Source organism: Morone saxatilis, unplaced genomic scaffold (assembly GCF_004916995.1).
Source record: "Morone saxatilis isolate NCDOM2014 unplaced genomic scaffold, NCSU_SB_2.0 Contig18, whole genome shotgun sequence".
Taxonomy (NCBI): Eukaryota; Metazoa; Chordata; class Actinopteri; family Moronidae; genus Morone; species Morone saxatilis.
In genome coordinates, this window is record NW_023339740.1 from 2,320,516 (window position 1) to 2,326,674 (window position 6,159).

Genomic DNA, 6,159 nt, shown 5'->3' on the forward strand with positions numbered 1-6,159 from the left:
CGTTGCCTCGTACCAGGTACTCTTGTCCAGCCTCCAGCACCACAGTCCGAGCCACTCTCACTGCATGCGTCTTTGGTTTGTTTCGGGAATAGAAATAGGGCACTTCCTCTCCAAACAGCACAATGCGGTGGTTCCCAAAATCAAGGCGTGCTTGAGCTTGAATCAGGAATGGATGGCCTAAGAGAGCCTCATCACCAGCTATGTCAGCAACCAGGAAATGTACGCTCACCTGCCGGTTGTTAATGTGTACAGGAATGTGAGCCTCACCAAGCACAGGGACGTCACCAGGCCCGACACCAAGCAAAGTCTCTACCTCTGATGGCTGCAGTGAAGGCCGGACATCTGGATGAATGGCGTTATAATGGCACAGAGGCATCACACTTCTCCGTGCCCCACTGTCCAAAACAGCACACACTTCCAGTTCATACACAAACATGTTAATGCTCATTTCTTGACCTTGGGCTTTAAGATGAAGCACAGCAGACTCAGGGCTTTCGGGAAGGGTTGTTGAGGCTTGAGCTCTGAAGGTTCTCCTTGGTGAGGGGCAATTTCTCTTCATGTGACCCAGCCCTGAGCAATTGTGGCAGCGAATCTCCTCACTTTTGTCTTTTTGGCCCTTCCATTTAGGTGGCTGGATGGCCTGGAGCTGGGAGATGCAGGCTCAGCGTGGCTGCTGGCGATGCTCCGCAGCCCGCCTCGAGGCTCTCCCTGTCACAACAAGCTCCCTTCATCCTGAATTACAGCAGCATGGGGACCTCCGTTCAGACCCCCAGTGCTCGTGACACCTGACTGCATGAAGGCGTTAGCTGACATAAATGACGGCTCTCCCGAGCTGGTGTCCTGCATGGCGGCGGGCGATGTCAGTAGCTTGGGCAGTGTGTTGTGGCCGTGTGTTCCTACGCATTTCTGTACAAGATTCTGCAATCTCCTTACGACATGTGGTGAAAACTTCAAACCGATATGGCGTCCTGCTCATCCTGTCCTCTGTCACTGTAGGCTACTGCATCTTTCCAATATACTGTATCTCTCAACATATGGAAGAGCTCACAACACACTGCGCGGACACGCTGTCTCAGTTCAATAGATACTGCAGCTGCATGCTCTGACGAAGGGCCGCTAATGCAGCATCTCCCATCCCTCTCCACCAGCACGACTGTAGTCCCACTGTGAAGACGCGACGGAAATTCTGTGACTGATTGCCCCCTGCAGCGCCCACCAGACAAGGAACATTCAACCCTGGACACCATACAGTTTATCTCCTTTGACGCAGTAAGCTACCGCCTTCTGGCCGGCAGCTTCTCAGAACCGGCATGCAAGTAAACTCCTTTTCCATGGAAGCTGCGTGCCATTCATCACCATGACCAAAGACGCTAAGCTGCGCAGGACTCTCTCCCTGTTGGCGAGGTCGTTCCCTCACTCCTCAGATGAAAGGCTGTAGCGTCTGAGCGGTGAAGGCTGACGCTCGTAACTGCTCTTGGCCCCTCTCCCACACTTGCTGGATATGTTCCTTTAACTAGTCTGCTGTGGCTAAGACAACTGTCCTCGCTATAATGTAGCAGTAAATCTATATAGTCTTTTATGAGTCACTAGCAAGGGTGTGGTGGCCCTAGGCAGATGGAGCATGCGGGAAACCACATAGTTCGGCAGGCGTGCTCGGATGAAACTTCCAAGGGACAGAGGAAAAGGGGAGAGTTTTGTATGGGAAGTTATGTAACTGCTAGAGGCAGCCGGGGGCATGGCTAGGTGCGGCAGCAGGCAGAATCTGCCGGTGCTTATGACACCAGGCGAACCATGGTTCGGGCTTTGATGTCAGCCACTGATTGTCTAGAAGGCAGTAACTGTCCATATTCAACAAAGAAAAGGTTTCTTGTGACTTGATAACCTGGCATGTGTGAGTCATGGAGTTTCAGTCACTCGTGCTTATCTTCAGAACTGGCTCTTTCTTCAGTCAGTAGACAGAGGGAAGTATATAGAGTGCCATAATTATACATTTTCTTCATAATTTATAAGAACTCCTTTTTTATTTCTCCTTGACTTTCATATACCACGCAGAACCAGCGTTCATGAACAGAGGTTACAAAGTGGCTGTGTTAGAACGTGTCTATCAAAAAATGTATCCTTGTCTGTGCAGCAAGAGCAACGCTTAGTGCACCGCCATTCTTTAGCTTAACTTCTTGCCAGGGGGCAGATTTTTTTTTTTTTTTTTAAAAATGAACGTGCTATATATGTGCCCGCTTATCTCGCCGTTTCTTATCCTTTGCTCACCACTGCTGTTCCTGTTAACTTGAGAAGGTCCCTTCGTGGTCTCGCCAGTTCCGTTAACCATTCTGTTCGGCTCCCAGACCGTAGTCGAAAGCACAGGGGAGGAGTTCCTCCAGGGCCAAGTTACTCTTAACTTCGGGCTAACCCTTGCACTTTATCATGCAGCGCCAGTTGGCAACAACTCACACGGAGGGTGCCACTATTGTTTGAAGTGACAGCCTTTACTCACGCGAAACTATGAATAAACTGTCACATTACACTGCTAAACTCGTCGTATAACTTTTCCCTAACCAGTCTCCTCGCGTTGCCTGATTTCACCGTGCACATCATTCACACTCTGTCCAGCTCGCTCTCTCAACCAACATCTCGCCCACCCACACGCCCACAGCCTCTAAACCACCCACACAACGTTACGACCTGCACATGCGACCAGCTCTATCCCCTTAAAGGAGCACGATCTCTCTATAACATGCAGGAAAAAATAGGCGGACGGCAAAAGTGGCGCCACAGGAAATGGACATGAAGTTCACTCAGATTTCTGGGCAAGCAATTAAACCCTTAAGCAATTAGCTCCTTAAAGTTTTTGTTTAATCTTGCAGCAAGAGGAACAGTTCCTGTGAGTACAAGGAGCACAGCTCTGCCATACACCATCAACGTTTTCAACGCTATTAACGAAAGTCCGTCCTGACAACAACGCTGAAATGTTTAGTCGTTCGCTAACCCCTCCGACGCTGGGCGCTCAAAAGCCCGTCGGGCGTCCAAATCCAAGCCACGTACTTACATTTAAGACTTAATATCACTCGATCCATAGCAGATACATACGCTTTAATTAGTAAATAACAGTAGATTTCAGACGCGACAAGATCAGTGGACCAGTACATCCATGGGAAGAGAGAGAGTGAACAACCGAGATTGGCACCCCCAACAACTCAACGCCTACACACAGATATAAATAATAGAAGAAAACAGCATGACAAGAAGTGGCGGGGAGAGGGAGAAGAAAGAAAAAATAAATAGCAACAACAAGAAGACAACAACATCCAACACATAAACATATAAATAGTAGATCGAAGTGATAATCCCCTCAGCCCTACACGAAGGGTACATCTCACCAAGTTCACTTCAGTTTAAGACAGTTGAACGACATGTATGGCGGCGGGATTCCCCCGAGGGCACGTGAACGTAGGGCGATGTGAAGCGATAAAGTGAAAACAGGCATCATTCTTGGATGGTAAAAACTGCAGGCGACCAAAAACGGCCCTTCTTGAAAAGTGCAGGGGACATGTCCTGCACTCCCGTGGCACCCCCTACCCCCCCAAATTACGCCGTGGTCAGACTGTAAAGACAACAAAGGACACATAAAACAAAAGGGCAGGATAAATAAAGGAGACATGACAGCATGAGAAAAAAAACAAACAAGGAGATCTATAAAAAGGCTTGCCTGTAGAGGTGGGTCTTTTGAGCAGCCGCTCTACAAACTGTCCACAGATTCCAGTGAATCAAGGATGGAAACTACTATCGTATAAGAGAAAAACGAGGACAACACTTTAATAGTAGACAGCGTAGGACGGATAAAAGGCTGAGATTTGAGGAGCGGAGTGGCCGAGGGGTAGGTGCTACAGAGCACTGTATGCCAGCAACAAGAACAGATTCTCCCCCTAGGCCATTACTCTGATGAACAGTTAAAACAATAATATAGTGTCAATACCACTGTCACCAAAACATCCATTTACTTCCATTATAGATGTGAAAATGGTAAAGTAGTAAAGCCTGCCTCTTGCTTGATTTGATTGACTGTCTGGCAACGCATGTAGGTGTTGATGCCGCTGTGCCACACATATTTAATTGATGTTGCTTTAAAATGGCGACCCTAAAGCAAGGATGTCTCCTTTTGTTAAATTTCTGTTGCCTTATGTCCTTTCACCTCATGTCACTTCCTTGCCTCCTCCGCTTGTCAGGTGTGATGGGCTAAGACACAAAAAAAAGAGACAAGGAAAGAAATCAAGGATGTACAAATTGAGAAGTGAGAAGAGGGCTAGCTTGTCTTACCCTTGTGCCCAAGGATTGCTTCACATCTGACTCATGCATCCACTATCGCCATTTTACCTCTTCACTCCACCTCATATCCGCTATCCTTCAATAAACCTTTCCTAACTTCAGATTACCCTGTGTCTGTGTCTTGTGCTAGGGTTCAACCTGTAACACTGTAACATGTACCTTAGTTACATTGTACATTGGATTGTTGAAAGCAGACGAGGTAGCTGACGAGGAGGGATGTTAGGTGAAGGAGAGGTCTTCTTGTGACAGGTGTGAAATGAAATGAGTGGGATGCGTGGTCTTTGTTCCCGAACCTAGTTATAAAACGTCATTTATTCAATTTTTTCCCATGTTACCTCCAGGTGACTATCTTTAATATGACTATCCTTACTAATAATGTAAGCATTGTTCTGCATTCAAGATGTTTTTTGTTTATGCATAAATCATGTCACTACTTACTTTTCCCTTATGTTTAAAGACATGCCTGAAGAACAGCGGTAAGCTAACACATAGTAAGCCGAAGTACACTACCAGCCCAGCCCAAACCTTCAGTGCGCATGTTTGTACAAACATGGATCAAATGGCTCAACAACTTTTTTCTTTGTGTCATTAGGAACACAGCATGCTTTTGTCTATATTTGTTCCAGTTTGGGTATATGCACTAATGACAATTATTAAGGTGTAATTAGTCAGCCCTGACCAGGGCAACAAAGCAAAGGAGTCAGGGAGACATCAATTAAACACAGTCTCTACATTCCTTGCAGAGGTCTAATCAGCCAAAATAATTACAATCAGCAGTGTGGGTTTACCATGGTGTGCAGAGCCCTTGACAATTGAAAAAGTTAGGAAAAGGTAACCCACCAGACTTAGCACTCCACCAGTTGATATCAATAATAAGCAAACCTCTCAGCAACTCTCAAACCTCTTGTTTGACTGGAGTTTCAATACCCCTATGTACTGGGTTTTTTGGTCGATACCTTAAAGCTATGAAGTACCAATACCTTTGGTGACCAGATCCCAACAAACCAAATGTGGAACAAAAGAGTGTGTGAGCATGAGAAGGACTTAACAAATATAGTTCATTTGAATGCAACTTTCCCAACTCCCACACTAGTAAGCATAAAATAAAGTTTTATTATTTAAGTTTCACAGTTCTTATGGTCCCACTTATAAATGAAGTTTTATAACTAGGTTGGGGAACAAAGACCACGCCCTGCAATCATCTCATTTCCGCTCAAACTTACTTAAGCACACCTTATCCATTCACTTCCTCCTTGACTCATTTTCCACATCCCTCCCCCCGAACCCTTTCTTTTTCTTTCTCTCTCTTATCCAAATACAGGAACCACTGGGGCTCCCTACAAGAGATAAGAAGAGACAGCTCCCCCACTCAGAGTCTCACAACCCACTCAGTTCCCTCTTACATCGCGCCGAACCCCTCCATCCATTCATCGATCCGCCAACCGACCTTCATTCCTCCGACCTTCATCCGTCGACCCTACCTCCATCCCTCATCCTTCGACCCTACCTCCATCCCTAATCACTTCATCCCTTATCCCTTCACCCCTCATCCCTCACGTATACCACATCAGTTCCACATTTGTCATGAAAAGTCGCAAATAAACGTTGTTCTTATTCATACGATTTTATGTGTGGGTCGTTGATTAGGGTGAATTAGTTTCCGCAGTCTTTGTTGTAGCTACATTTTCCTTTTCTTCCTGCGGTACTTTGGCAATCTTCCTTGTTGGACATAGTGTTCACAACGATGACAGGTTAATATGCACTTGACCCTCGTGTGAAAGGTTTGATTGACATCAACCACAGCCCTGTGATGAGAGCCTTCCCTGCTTTCTTCACAGC